Source organism: Neofelis nebulosa, chromosome 17 (assembly GCF_028018385.1).
Source record: "Neofelis nebulosa isolate mNeoNeb1 chromosome 17, mNeoNeb1.pri, whole genome shotgun sequence".
NCBI classification, from domain to species: Eukaryota; Metazoa; Chordata; class Mammalia; order Carnivora; family Felidae; genus Neofelis; species Neofelis nebulosa.
In genome coordinates this window covers 47,791,754-47,807,117 of record NC_080798.1, presented here as the reverse complement: position 1 = coordinate 47,807,117, position 15,364 = coordinate 47,791,754, and the positions used below count along the sequence as shown (strand labels likewise).

The following is a 15,364-nucleotide window of genomic DNA, read 5'->3' as shown; positions in this document are numbered from 1 at the left end:
AATGTTTATTTACTTATTTTGAGAGGGTGGGAGGGGCAGCGAGAGGGAGGAAGAGATAGAATCCCAAGCAGGCTTCATGCTCAGTGTGGAACCCAATGCAGGACTCAGTCCTATGACCATGAGATCATGACCTGAGCCAAAGTCAAGAGTCAGACACTTAACTGACTGAGCCACCCAGGCGTCCCTGTAGAGATTGCTTAAAAATAAAAACTTTAAGTGTCTGACTTTGGCTCAGGTCATGAACTCATGGGTGGTGGGTTCGAGCCCTGTGTTGGGCTCTATGCTGACAGCTCAGAGCCTGGAGCCTGCTTTGGATTCTGTGTCTCCCTTTCTCTCTGTTCCTCCCCCACTTGCACTCTGTCTCTCATTTAAAAAAAATCTTAAAAAAATGATATACAGGATATATTAAGTATAAAAAGCAGGTTTACTGACAGTTTGCATATTATTATTTGTGTTAAATTTAAAATAATAACAAAATTTTAAATAATGTATTCCAAAAAATTAATAATGGCATGAGGAGTCTTTCATTAAACCCCACACATATACTTTCTTAAAATTTTTTTTTTTTTTTCAACTTTTATTTATTTTTGGGACAGAGAGAGACAGAGCATGAACGGGGGAGGGACAGAGAGAGAGGGAGACACAGAACGGAAACAGGCTCCAGGCTCTGAGCCATCAGCCCAGAGCCTGACGCGGGGCTCGAACTCACGGACCGTGAGATCGTGACCTGGCTGAAGTCGGACGCTTAACCGACTGCGCCACCCAGGCGCCCCTATACTTTCAAATTAGTAAAAACAAACATATTTTTACTTTCAAAAAAAGGAAGGTATTAAATTCAGTCCCCTTTATCCTGCTTTTAAACTAAATGCAGAACAGAATCATAATATATTTATTGCTGGAAACTTGGTTTAATCTGGTAGTTTCTGGGGGGGAAACTACTACTTCCCATGGAGATATATAATAGCCTAGTAAAAACACACACACTTTTTGTTTTCTGAACACTTTGAAAGTAAGTTGCAGACAACATGATCCTTCACTTTTACATAGTTCAACATACATCTCCTAAGAATAAGGGGATTCTCCTACACTGTGATTACACTTATGAAACAATGATTATGCTTATGAAAATTAACAATAATTTCATAATGTCTAATATTAAACACACATTTGAATTTCTTAAGTTGTTCCCCCAGTATCTTTCCTTTTTTTAACCAGGATCCAATTGAATTTTATGTATTTTATTTGGTTATTATGTCTCATTAGTCCCTTTTAATCTAGAGCCAGTTTTCTGGTAGAAGATTCCACATTTTCCATTTAAATGATTAGTATATATGCTGTTTATTTAATCCCCTTCATGACATAGACTTAATTTAAAAAACTTTGTTAGAGGGCGCCTGGGTGGCTCGGTTCCTTAAGCGTCCACTTCTGCTCAGGTCATGATCTCATGGCTCATGGGTTCGAGCCCCACGTTGGGGCTGACAGCTGACAGCTCAGAGCTTGGAGCCTGCTTTGGATTCTGTCTCCGTATCTCTGCCCCTCCCCTGCTCGCACTGTGTGTGTGTCTCTCTCTTGAATGTAAACATTAAAAAAATTTGTTTTTAATTTGTTATGAACTGTTTTTTTATTGTGGTAAAATATACATAATCTAAAAGTTAGCATTAAAATTAAAAAAAATGTTTATTTATTTTTGAGAGAAAGAGAGAGGAAGAGCACGCAAGGGGGAGGGTAGAGAGAGAGAGGGAGACAGAGAATCTGAAGTAGGCTCCAGGCTCTGAGCTGTCAGCACAGAGCCTAATGCAGAGCTCAAACTCATTAACCGACTGAGCCACCCAGGCACTCCTAAAAGTTAGCATTTTAACCATTTTTAATTGTACAGTTCAGTGGCATTAAGTACATTCACATACTCATAGCCATCACCCCCATCCACCTCCAGAACTTTTGTTTTGCCAAACTGAAACTCTGTGCTTATTTAACAATAATTCCCACTTTCCCCTCCCTCTAGCCCCTGGTAGTCATTATTCTGCTTTCTCCCTCTCTGAATTTCTACTTTCTCCCTGTCTGAATTTGACCTCTTTAGGTACCTCATATAGATGGAACTACACAGTGTATGTCCTTTTGTGACTGGCTTATTTCCCATACTAGAATGTCTTCAAGGTTCATCCATGTTGTAGATGATGTGTCAAAATTTCCTTCCTTCTTAGGCTGCATAATATTCCATTGCGTGTATATACCACATTTTATTTATCCAGTCTTCGCACCATGTAGTTGGGCTGCTTTCACCTTTTGACTTATTGACTATGAACATTTGAAGACATGCTTAAGGGTAGAGATAATTGTACAGTAACTCTCATCCAATTAAACAATTATCAAGATTTTTGTGCCATTTTACCCCTTTGCAAAGTATTCGTTTCTTAAAAAATTTAAAAAAGACATTTTCTTACAAAATCTCAATGCCATTTTCATGCTTATAAAAGAACAACTCTTTGGTTAGTTAGTATCTTGTAATACTTCGTCCATAAAGTAATTTCCCTGATTGTCTCAAAATGTCTTTTATAGTTGGCTTGTTTGAATCATTAAACAAGATCCACACACATTCCATTTGATTGCAGTGTCTCCAAGGCTTTTTAAATTCAAGCAATCTGCCTTCACTTCTATTTTTTTTAGATGCCATTACCTTATTGCACAACGGGCTGAATTATATTTGCATGCATTTACAGAGGAAAAAACCCCACACATTTTAAAAGAACCAAACACTGTATTTTGAGGTTCTGGAACCGGTTTTATTTAGAAATACTGCAAGTGGTTATAAAAACAGTATATCTAAATTCATAAAAACCTCATACTGTTACGCATAGTCCATCCATCCTTGTCATATGACCGCATTATAATTTATCAAACCACAGTGTTGATCCCGGTAGATGAAGCCTTTACGGCAGGGGGCAGGGTTACCTCCTTCTAGAAGCCAAGAGCCTAAGAAGCCCCTTCCAATAGTAAGCAGAGAATAGTTTTCAAGTGGAAAACAAAGACAACTATATCCAAGTTTCCTCTGAATACAGAGATATGGTAAGTTTCTGGAGAACGTGGTGTTGAGGAAACATACTAGTGAATTATATAATACAGGCTAGAGAGTCTGGTTAAAATAGTAATGAGACTTGGTTTTAAAAGGGGGCAAGAGTATTGGAGGGGATCGATGGAGTGATGGTGGGCAACTAAGGGAATAGGGTGAAGGGTCGGATAAAAAGCCTTTAAAGGGTGGAAACCTCAGTCATTGCCGCCGGAGGAAAGAAACGGACACCAGGGAAAGCCCCCAGGGCCACTGGAGTTGAGCGAGGCACCGGAGCAAATCTCTAGGAGTAACACTGGGTGTTTAAAAGGTAGTGGGAGCGGATTTTTCGAGGGAATGGAACAATGCGGAAAAAGGAATTGAGCACAAAGCAGGTGAACAAACCACTCCCTCCTGCCTCCCTGCGCCCAGGTCAAGCTATGCGATACCCAGGACGCGCCTCTACCGGAGAACGCTAATGCAGATGGCGTGAAGTCTTAACGCGTCACCACCCATGCCTCCGCCGCGGGAAGTAGTCCCCATTGCACCGGCTCCGGAGGGAGCTCAGTGAGGGAGCTTCCCAGTCCCTCCGAACGTGAGTTCCGGGCGGGGCGGGAACGCAGCCAATCCCTGGAAAGCGGGGCGTGGCTAGCTTGGCCTCGCAGATTCCTCCGCCCGCGCTTGCTTGTGCTGAGGCTGAGGGACCCGCCATTTTGGATGCTGGTCTTTGAGTGCTAAGTGTGTCTCAGCCGTTTTTGCACCTGGATTCAGCCAGGTGAGTATGGCAGTCTCAGCGTCAAGGGTCTTTGTTTTCCTCCTCCCACTGCGCTCCGTATTTGGAAGTCCCAAATCTGGGGTTCAGACGACCCCCAGGTGGCAGTTGAGAAAGGGAAGGATCCTGGGTTTGGGGGTCAGGCCCGAGGTCAGGCCCGAGAGTCCGAGGTGCGGGAGGCCTAATGGAGGCCGGGGTTGGGGGCGTGGCAGGGCCTCGAGCAGCTCGGGAGACCGCTGGTCTTGGTTACTTGAAGCGGCGAAACTTTCCCGTTGTCATTCCTGCCTCGAGGCGGAAACGCCACGGCCTCGGCTCTGCCTCCCGATAGTGACAGGGCTCGTTCTGCGGTTTCGGTGACACCCCTGTGCCGTTTCCACTGGTTCAGAGCGACTTCGGGAAGGTCGGTGTCTCCGGTGTGCGCGACAGTCTGATCGCCTCCACCTGGCGGGGCGGCCCCCTGAGGTGGTGCCTGTGGGGGGGTGGGGGGCCCTGGACTTGGGCCCCCTTTGGCCAGAGAAAATGGCCTTTTTCTGTTTTGAGCAAGCAGCGGTCTTCGCCCCTTTTCGCAGACCCCTACGTGTGTTATGAGAGACCTTGTGAGAAGCCTGAGGCCCTGTCCTTGTCTCTCTCTTCTTTGTGTTCTCAGCGCTCCTCCTCCGGGGTGCCGGAGTTGAGGATTTGAAAACTCCAGCAGCGTAAACTTCTGCAAGGATAGGGATCCATGGAGGGTCCGTTTACAACTAGACAGTAGGAAAGACAACCACTTTCATTTTCTGTTGCAGTAAAATAAAAAACAAAAGCCGGTCATAAGTAACTTTTTGGGGACTTGTAGTTTTCTCTATTATGCATATATAGTTTTAAGTTTTCATTAAAATTTCAGGCAGACAAATGTAGACAGTAATAATGAATTCCCTCCTCTTCCAACTTCAGCGATCAATTCAGAGCCAATTTTGTTTTGTTTGTGTCCCTCCTTGTGTATGTTAACAAAATAGTGGTTGAGATATGTGTGTGTGCGCGTAAACACGTAGAAGTTTATTGACTACCTACACTCCAGTAGTCCATGGGAAATTTTCTTTTTTTAAAATGTTTATTTTGAGAGCACGCCAGTGGGGTAGGGGAAGAGAGAGAGGGAGAGAATCCCAAGTAGGCTCCGTGCTGTCTGTGCACAGCCCAAGAAGGGCTCCATCTCAGGAACCTTGATCATGACCTGAGCGGAAATCTGGAGGCGGAGGCTTAACTGAGACACCCAGGTGCCCTGGGAAATTTTTTTTACAGCTTCCTCAGAATTACATCTTCTGGGATAGGAAGACTTGGTAGTATCCTTTTGTTAGAAGAGAAAGGAGTGTTTTGAAAATTTAGTGTTAGTATTGCATTTCGAAGTCACCTAGTTTGTTTTTTTTTTTAACTTCATTTGTTTTGAGAGAGAGAGAGAGAGTGAGAGCAAGGGAGGGGCAGAGAGAGAATCCCAAGCAGACTCTGTGCTGTCAGTGCAGAGCCCGACTTGGGACTCCGTCTCTGGAACTCTTGAGATCATGACCTGAGCTGAGATCAAGAGTTGGACACTTAACAGACTGAGCCACCCAGGCAGTCCTAAAGTCACCTAGTTTCTTAAATGCTCTCATTTTTAAACTAGTGTTATTGTTTTGTCCAAATTACTTGTTTTTATTCTCTTCCTGTGCCTCTGGGCTTCTAAGTGATCAGGACCCTCCAGAATCCCCAACTCTAGTCTGCTTAAGTTCTCATTCCTTTTTTTTTTTTTTTTTTTAATTTTTATTAAGTTTATTTATTTATTTTGAGAGAGAGAGAGCACAAGCAGGGGAGGGACAGAGAGAGGGAGAGACAGAATCCCAAGCAGGCTCTGCACCATCAGCACAGAGCCTGATGCGGGGCTCAAATTCACCAACTGAGATCATGACCTGGGCCGAGATCAAGAGTCGGACGCTTAACCAACTGCGCCACCCAGGCACCCCAAGTTCTCATTCCTTTAAAGTTAGAATCAAGTCCCAGCTGTATGCAGTCGATGCTGATTTAAAAAATAAAGCTAGAGGGGCGCCTGGATGGTGCAGTCGGTTAAGCGTCCGACTTCAGCCAGGTCACGATCTCGCGGTCCGTGAGTTCGAGCCCCGCGTCAGGCTTTGGGCTGATGGCTCGGAGCCTGGAGCCTGTTTCTGAATCTGTGTCTCCCTCTCTCTCTGCCCCTCCCCCGTTCATGCTCTGTCTCTCTCTGTCCCAAAAATAAATAAAAAACGTTGAAAAAAAAAATTTAAAAAAAAATAAAGCTAGAAATTATAGTCTAATGAAATGATTTCAAATACAGGAAAAGTAGTATGCACATGAATACTAATTTCAGCATTATATGACAAATGTCAGAAAGGGAAATAATTTAGAAATTATTACTCATTGGAATATTAGGCAGCCATTAAAATAAAGTTACAAACACTGTAACAGATTCTGTGTCACTTGATAAAAAGATTCAGTAGTGTCAGAGTGCATGATTACAGGTTTGTAACAGTATGAGGAAAAACTTGGTAAAATGTATACCCACTGAATTTTTTGTGATTTTTTTTTTTAAATACTAATTTCATTGAGAAACAAGATAAAAAACACTTTAATAATGCCTACATATTTCAGTATTTATAGCTTCTTCCAGAAAATCTTGATGGTCTCTGAATTCTGTAGCCTATACATTTCTTGTGAGTTACACATGATGCTCCAGGTCTTGTGGCCCTTTATTTTATTAATTTTTTAATCTTGATTAATTTGGTCAGTGAAGTTTTTGTTTGTTTTGGTCAGTGAGATTAGGTAACAGTTTACTGTGTGAAAATATAGTAAAGTTGGCATTCTCTAAATGAAAGGTTTTAAGGATTGGACTATATTAACTTGGAAATGCCTTCTAGCTTGTTTGTACTTTAATGTGACATCTTCATAGCTGAAATAGAGCGGTCATACCTAAATCTGTTCATATCATTTATTTTATAAGGAAATATTCAAGGTAAGTAAAATAATACAGTTCAAATATAAAAACTTTTTTTTATATTGCATAATACCATTCTAGCCCACTATTCACTCTACTTCCTCCCTTACCCACTGCACTTTTGGAGCTACATACTCTAAAGCTGGTCCTTTAGAAATTCAGGATCTTTTTTGCTCTTTTTAGCTACTTCAATAGAGCTTTCGGGATTACTACCTTTGGGCAGCTTCATGATTTGGGGCAGCAGGTGTGAACTGCAGCAGTCTCACCTTTATCCTCCAAACAACATGAGGAATGACTCAATCCATGGTTTTACACCTTCCCCTTTTCAGAATGAAGACATTATCCTTTATTTACTTTGACTCATTTTCATTTTTTTAAGTTCTTGTTACATATTTCTGCTTATTTTTATTTATTTTTTAAGTTACATCCAAGTTAGCATATAGTGCAACAATGATTTCAGGAGGAGATTCCTTAATGCCCCTTACCCATTTAGCCCATCCCCCCTCCCACATCCCCTCCAGTAACCCTCTGTTTGTTCTCCATGTTTAAGAGTCTCTTATGTTTTGTCCCCCTCCCTGTTTTTATATTATTTTTGTTTCCCATCCCTTATGTTCATCTGTTCTGTGTCTTAAAGTCCTCATATGATATTTGTCTTTCTCTAATTTCGCCTAGCATAGTACCCTCTAGTTCCATCCAGTTCCATCTAGTTGCAAATGGCAAGATTTTGTTCTTTTTTGAGTGCCGAGTAATACTCCATTGTGTGTATGTATGTATATATATATATATATATATATATATATATATATATATATACCACATCTTCTTTATCCATTCATCTATTGATGGACATTTGGGTGCTTTCCATACTTTGGCTATTGTTGATAGCGCTGCTATAAATATTGGGGTGCATGTGCCCCTTCAAAACAGCACACCTATGCTTGGATAAATACCTAGTAGTGCAATTGCTGGGTCGTAGGGTAGTTCTATTTTTAATTTTTTGAGGAACCTCCACACTTTTCCAGAGTGGCTGCACCAGTTTGCATTCCCACCCACAGGGCAAAAGAGATCTTCTTCCTCTACATCCTTGCCAACATCTGTTGTTGCCTGAGTTGTTTATGTTAGCCATTCTGACAGGTGTGAGGTGGTATCTCATTGTGGTTTTGATTTGTAAGAGATTATCCTTTAAAAGGCTTCTGGAACTGAATGATAAAAGAGGGACTGGATGGATTTGTTGTTCCAGAGTTAAGAATTGGGATAAAGTGAGGATTTGGGAAGAACCAATGTGTGACATAGTGGTGTTACACTAATAAAAATATTAGTGGATCAGTACATGCCTTCCCTGGAGATATTGTGGGTTCCGTTCTAGACCACCACAGTGAAATCAGACAAATCAGTTTTTTTGTTTTCATAGTACATATAATAGTTAATGTTTATATTGTAGTCTTTTAAGTGTACAGTAGCATTATGTCTAAAAAAATATATTTTAATTAAAAATATTTTATTGCTGGGGCACCTGGGTAGCTCAGTTGGTTAAGCATCAATTCTTGATTTCAGCTCAGGTCATGATCTCATGGTTGTGAGATTGAGCCCTGCATGCAGCTCCGCACTGGTCATGGAGCCTGCATAGGATTCTCTCTTTCCTCCCTCTGTTCCTCCCCCACACGTGCAAGTGCATGCCCTCTCTCGCAAAAAAAAAAAAAAAAAAAAAAAAAAAATTAAAAAAATGCTAACTTTCAGCAAGCTGTAACTTCTGGAGGGTCCTCCCTACATGTTGATGGCTGCTGACTGATGCAGGTGAAGCTGAAGCTGCGGCAATTTCTTAAAATTTAAAAAAAAAAATTTTTTTTTAACGTTTTATTTATTTTTGAGACAGAGAGAGACACAGCATGAACGAGGGAGGGGCAGAGAGAGAGAGGGAGACACAGAATCGGAAGCAGGCTCCAGGCTCTGAGCCATCAGCCCAGAGCCCGACGCAGGGCTCGAACTTGCGGACCGCGAGATCGTGACCTGAGCTGAAGTCGGATGCTTAACCGACTGAGCCACCCAGGCGCCCCAATTTCTTAAAATTTTAAGACAGTAATGGAGTTGGGTGTTTTTTTTTGTTTTTGCATCAGTTGACTTCCTTTCATGAACAATTTCTCAGCATATGATACTGTTTGATAATATTTTACCCACCATAGACCGTTTTTTTCAAAATTTGGGTCAGTCCTCTCAAACCCTGTTGCTGCTTTATCAACTACGTTTATGTAATATCCTAAATTCTTTGTTGTAATGTCAACAATAACAGCGTCTTCACCAGGAGTAGAATTCATCTCAAGAAACCACTAAAGAACATGGTTTATTTATGAGGAACACGTCTCGGGGTACCTGGCTGACTCAGTCAGAAGAGCATGTGACTCTTGGTCTTTTGATCTTGAGTTTGAGCCCCACATTGAGTGTAGAAATTGCTTAAGTAAATAGATAAATTAACTTAAAAAAAAAAAGAAACAACTTCTCATCAGTTTTTATCATGAAATTGCAGCAATTCAGCCACATCTTCAGGCTCCCCTTTTAATTTTACTAGTTTTGCTCTTTATACACTTGCAGTTACTTCCTCCACTAAAGTCTCAAACCTGTCAAAGTTTAGAATCAGTGTTTTCCAAATTACTGTTAATACGGATATTTTACCCTCTTGACATGAATCACAAATCAAATGTTCTTAGTGGCATCTAGGATGGTGAATACTTCCTAGAAGGTTTTTGATTAACTTTGCCCAAGTCCATGAGGGGAGTCACTCTCTATGGCAGCTCTAGCCATGTAAGATGTATTTCTTAAATAATAAGATTTGAGGGGCACCTGGGTGGCTCAGTCATTTGAGCGACTGACTTTGGCTCAGGTTGTGACCTCACTGTTTGTGAGTTCATGCCCCTCATTGGGCTCTGTGCTGACAGCTCAGAGCCTGGAGCCCACTTCAGATTCTGTGTCTCCCTGTCTCTGCCCCTCTTCAGCTAGCACTCTGTGTCTCTCTCTCTCTCTCTCTCTCTCTCAAAAATAAACGTTAAAAGAAAATTTTTTTTTAAATACTAAAGAAAATAGTAATAAGACTTGAAAGTTGAAATTACTCCTTCATCCAGGGGCTGCAGAATGGATGTTGTATTAGCAGGCATTGGAAACATTAATCTCATACATCTCTATCAGAGTTCTTGAGTGACCAGGTGTGTTGTCAATGAACAGTCATGTTTGAAAGGAATCTTTTTGTTCTGAGTAGTAGGTCTCAATGGTGAGCTTAAAATATTTAATAAGCCATGTTGTAAACAGATGTGCTATCATCCAGGCTTTGTTGTTCCATTTATAGAGCACAGGTAGAGTAGATTTAGCATAATTCTTTGTGTTTTTTTCCAAGTTTTATTTAATTTTGAGAGAAAGAGAGAGAGAGAGAGAGAGAGAGAGAGAGAGAGAGAGAATCCCAAGCAGGCTCTGCACTGTCAGCACAGAGCCCAATGTGGGGTTTAAACTCACAAACCACAAGATCATGACCTGAGGCAAAGTCAAGCGGGTAACCGCCTGGGCCACCCAGGCTCCCCTAGATTTGGCATAATTTTTTTTTTTAATGTTTTATTTAATCTTAGAGAGAGAGGGAGAGAGAGAGAGAGACAGAGAGAAATAAAGACAACCAGCATGAGCGAGGGAGGGACACAGAACCCAAAGCAGACTCCAGTCTCTGAGCTGTCAACACAGCTCAATGTGGGGCTCAAACTCGCAAACCATGAGATCATGACCTGAGCTGAAGTCAGATACTCAACTGACTGACCCACCCAGGCCCCCAGATTTAGTGTAATTCTTAAGGGCCCTAGGATTTTTAGAATGGTAAATGAGCATTGGTTTCAACTTAAAGTCACTGGCTATATTAGCCCCTAACAAGAGTCAGCCTTTCCTTTGAAGCTTTGAATCCAGGCATTGACTTCTCTTCAGCTATAGAGGTCCTAGATGGCATCTCTTTCCAGTGTAAGGCCATTTCATCTATGTTGAAAATCTGTTGTTTTAGTCACCTTCATTGATTATCTTAACTACATCTTCTGGATAACTTTTTGCAGCTTCTACATCAGCACTTGTATGTTAGGGAAATGGCTTCTTTCTTTAAACCTCATGAATCAACCTCTTCGAGGTTCAGGCTTTTTTTCTGCAGCTTCCTCTCCTCTCTATTTGTAGAATTGAGGAGAGTTAGGATCTTCCTCTGGATTAGGCTTTGGTTTAGGGAATGTTGTGGCTGGTTTGATCTTTTATCCATCCAGACCACTAAAACGTTCTCCATGTCAGCAGTAAGGCTGTTTTACTTTCTTATTTGTGTCTTCAGTGGGGTAACACTTTTCATTTCCTTTAAGAACTTTTCCCTTGCATTTACCACTTGACTAACTGGTGCAAGAAACCCAGCTTTCGGCCTGTCTCAGCTTTTGACGTGTTTTCCTTATTGAGTTTAGTGATTTGTAGTTTTTGATTTACAGTGAGAGGCATATGATTCTTCTTTTCCTTGAACACTTGGAGGCCGTTGTAGGGTTATTGATTGGCCTGATTTTAGTATTGTTTCTTGGGGAATAGGGATGCTTAAGCAAAGGGAGAAAGATGGGGGAATGGCTGGTTGGTGGAACAGTCAGAACACACTTACAAAGTTCAGTGTCTTACATTGGAGTGGTTGTGGAGTGATTGGTGGCACCCCAGTTACAATTGAAATATTAACATCAAACGTCACTGATCACTCGTCACCATAACAAACGTAATAATAATGAAAAAGTTTGAAATATTGTGAGAATTAACAAAATGTGACGCAGACTTGAAGTAAGCAAATGCTTTTGAAATAATGGTGCTGATAGACTTGCTTAATGCAGGGTTACAAACCCTCAAGTTGTAAAAAATGCAGTATGTGAGAAGTGCAATAAAAAGAGGTATGCCTGTATATAAACAAGGTAGAATACTGAGAAATAGTTTTGTAATCAACTAGTTATAATCCTTTCATAGGGTTTGTATTGTAGATGTTTGCATATCTTACAGTTGATTTATTTTTTATTAAAAAATTTTTTTTAATGTTTATTTATTTTTGACAGAGAGAGAGACAGCATGAACGGGAGGGTCAGAGAGAGAGGGAGACATAGAATCTGAAACAGGCTCCAGGCTCTGAGCTGTCAGCACAGAGCCTGACGCGGGGCTTGAACTCACAAACCGGGAGATCATGACCTGAGCCGAAGTCAGACTCTCAACCGACTGAGCCACCCAGGCGCCCCTGTTACGTTTTCTTTTTCTGTTGATTTTGGTAAATTAAGTATAAGAGATTTGTCCATTCTTGACTCATTTGAATTTGTAGGCATAATTTGATAATAATATCCCCCCCCCCTTTTTTTAATGTTTATTTAGAGAGAGAGAGAGAGACAGAGAGTGAGTGAGAGTGTGTGAGCAGGGGAGGGTCAGAGAGAGAGGAAGACACAGAATCTGAAGCAGGCTCCAGACTCCGAGCTGTCAGCACAGAGCCTGACGTGGGGCTTGAACCCACAAACCATGAGATAATGACTTGAGCTGAATTCAGACGCTCAACTGACTTGAGCCACCCAGGCACCCTAATAATGTCCCCTTTTAATTAATGTCTGTAGGATCTGTAATGATATTTCCCTCTTCATTCCTGATATTTTGTGTCCCCCCCCCCTTTTTTTTTTTTGCCAGTTTGCTATAGATGTATCAATTTTTTAAAGTAATCTTTATGGACAACATGGGACTCGAACTCACCACCCTGAGGTCAAGAGTCACATGCTCTACTGGCTGAGCCAGCCAGGTGCCCCCAAATTTGCCAATTTTTATTTAATTTTTAACTTTTTAAATTTTAAGTTAAATTTATTTTTGAGAGAGAGCGAGCAAGTGAGCATGAGTCAGGGAGGGGCAGAGAGAGGGAGACAGATGATCTGAAGCAGTCTCTGTGCTGACAAAAGAGAACCTGAAGTGGGGCTCAACCTCATAACGGTGAGATCATGACCTGAGCTGAAGTTGGATGCTCAACCGACTGAGCCACCCAGGCACCCCTTAAATTTTTTTCTAAGTTTATTTATTTTTGAGAGAGACAGAGTGTGAGTGGGGGAGGGGCAGAGAGAGGGAAACACAAAAGCTGAAGCAGGCAGGCTCGGATTCCAGCCATCAGCACAGAGCCCAATGCAGGGCTGGAATTCACAAAGAGATCACAACCTGAGCTGAAGTCTGATGCTTAACCGACTGAGCCACCCACGTGCACCAGGACTACTTTTTAAGCTACGTGTACAAGTTTCAATATTTTCATTATCTTGCAGTTCATACCTTTAAAAATGTTTCTGTTTAGGGTGCCTGGGTGGTTCAGTTGGTTAAGCGTCTAACTTCAGCTCAGGTTCTCACGGTTTGTGGGTTTGAGCCCTGTGTCGGTCTCAGATGCCAGTGCAGAGCCTGGAGCCTACTTGGGATTCTGTGTCTCCCTTTGTCTCTCTCTACCTTTTCCCCATTCATGCTCTCTGTCTCTCAAAAATGAATAAACATTAAAAATTTTTTTTAATTAAATAAATAAAAATGTTTCTGCTTGCAACTTCCTCTTTGACCCATGGATTATGTAGAAGTGTGTTGTTAATTTCCAGGTGTTTGGAGATTTTCTGCTGTGTTTTGTTGTTACTGAGTACTATCTAGTTCAGTTCCATTGATATGCCCCGATTCGAGAGACCCCCCCGAAAACAAACCACCAGAGTCCAGAGTCAAAGCCAAGCGGCAAGGGTCATTTATTGCAGGTTTGAACCCAGTCCTCCACGCACTCGTTGCCGGTGACGCTAAGAGGCCCCGAGCAAGGATCTTACAGCTTCTTTTATAGACAGGCACAAACAAGTTAGGGATTTTTTTGCGGTTACAGGGCTGTTATTGGTTGACATTTAAATTTGAACACTCAGCAGAACTTGATTGGTTCCCGCCTTTTTTTCAAACCACTCAGCAGAACTTGATTGGTTCCCGCCTTTAGGTCGGCTGGTTCTGGGAACGGCGGCGGGGGCGGGGGGAGGTCTTTTCTTTGCAGTTGTGAGTACACCTGGTAATTTTTCTCTTAGTCTCTCACCATATGGTTTAAGATCATACTCTGTGTGACTTCTGTTGTGTTCTGTTAAGGTTTTTTTTTTAGCCTAGGACATGGTCTACATTCAAGTGTTGGCTGGAGTGTTTAGTAATTATCAATGAGATACAGTTTTTGTATTTCCTTGCTGATATTCCACCAGTTTGATCAGTTACTGAGGAAGGCATGTGGAAGTCTCCATCTGTAATTAGGGATTTATTTCTCCTTTCCTGTCAGTTTTTGTTTCATGTATTTTAAAGCATTACTTTTAGGTGCATTTATTATTAGGATTGTTGTATTTCCTTGGTAAATTCACTTTTTTATCATTATTTAATGTTCCTTTTCTATTCTTCGTTTTCCTTGTTCTGAAAACTACTTGGTCTAAAATTAATATAGTCTCTACAACTAACTTTAACTTTTTTCTTTTTAATTTATTATTGGTGGAGGGGAGTGGGGAGGAGGGAGGCAAGCAGGGGAGGAGCAGAGAGAGGGAGAGAATCCCATGAACCTGAGCCAAGATCTGAGCTGAAGTTAGACACTTCACCAACTGAGCCACCCAGGTGCCCCTTTATTTTTTTTCTTTTTTAACTTTTTTTTTTTTTTTTTTAAGTTTTTTTTGTTTACTTAGAGTAAGAGCACAAGTGGGAAGGGGCAAAGAGAGAGAGAATCCCAAGCAGGCTCTGCACTGACTGTGCAATTGTTGGGACTTGAACTCAAGAACTGTGTGATCATGACCTGAGCTGAAATAAAGAGTCAGACACGTAACCTACTGAGCCACCCAGGTGCCCTGTTCCCCCCCTTTTTTTTCTTTAGTTTATTTTTTAATTTATTTATTTTGAGAGAGAGAGGGAGGGGGGGAGAGAGAGAGAGAGAGAGAGAGAGAGAGAGAGAGAGAGAGAGAGAGAGAGAGAGAATATGAATCCCAAGTAGGTTCTGCACCATCAGCACAGAGCCCAGTCAGGGCTCAAACTCACAAACCCTGAGATCATGACCTGAGCCAAAATCGAGTCAGATGCTTAACTAACTGAGCCACCCAGGCGTCTCATAACAAATTTTAAGATCTATTCTCAGCAACTTTCAAATATGCAGCGTAGTATTATTAACTAATCCCTACATTTACTTCCTCATGACTTTATTTTACAACTGGAAGTTTGTACTAAAATAGGTGGAGGGGTGTCAAAAGATAGAAACTTCCAACTTTTTTTTTTCTATGTTTGCATGATACACCCCTTTTCATCCTTTTACTTTTGCTTTTTATTTTTTAAATGTTTATTTTTGAGAGACAGGTAAGTGCGAACATGGGAGGGGGCAGAGAGAGAGGGAGTCAGAGGATCTGAAGTGGGCTCTGTGATGAGAGCAGACAGCCTGATGCAGGGCTTGAACTCACGAACTGCGAGATCATGACCTGAGCTGAAGTCAGATGCTTAACTGACTGAGCCACCCAGGTGCCCCTCATCCTTTTACTTTTAATATATTCATTATATCAAAGTGAGTTTCTTG

General features: G+C 41.5%; 1 protein-coding gene across 2 annotated transcripts in view; it reads left to right on the top strand.

Annotated features, from left to right (window-relative positions):
- Positions 1–3,492: 3,492 nt before the first annotated feature.
- IST1 (IST1 factor associated with ESCRT-III) overlaps positions 3,493–15,364 on the top strand; it is a 32,095-nt gene continuing 20,223 nt past the window's right edge. Inside the window, exon 1 of one of the 2 annotated variants that reach the window (XM_058707368.1) lies at positions 3,493–3,638. The gene's annotated coding sequence lies outside the window, so the exon portion shown is untranslated. Of the gene's footprint in view, positions 3,639–3,685; positions 3,819–15,364 lie in introns of those variants that run through there. The other variant, XM_058707367.1, reaches the window with a different exon arrangement.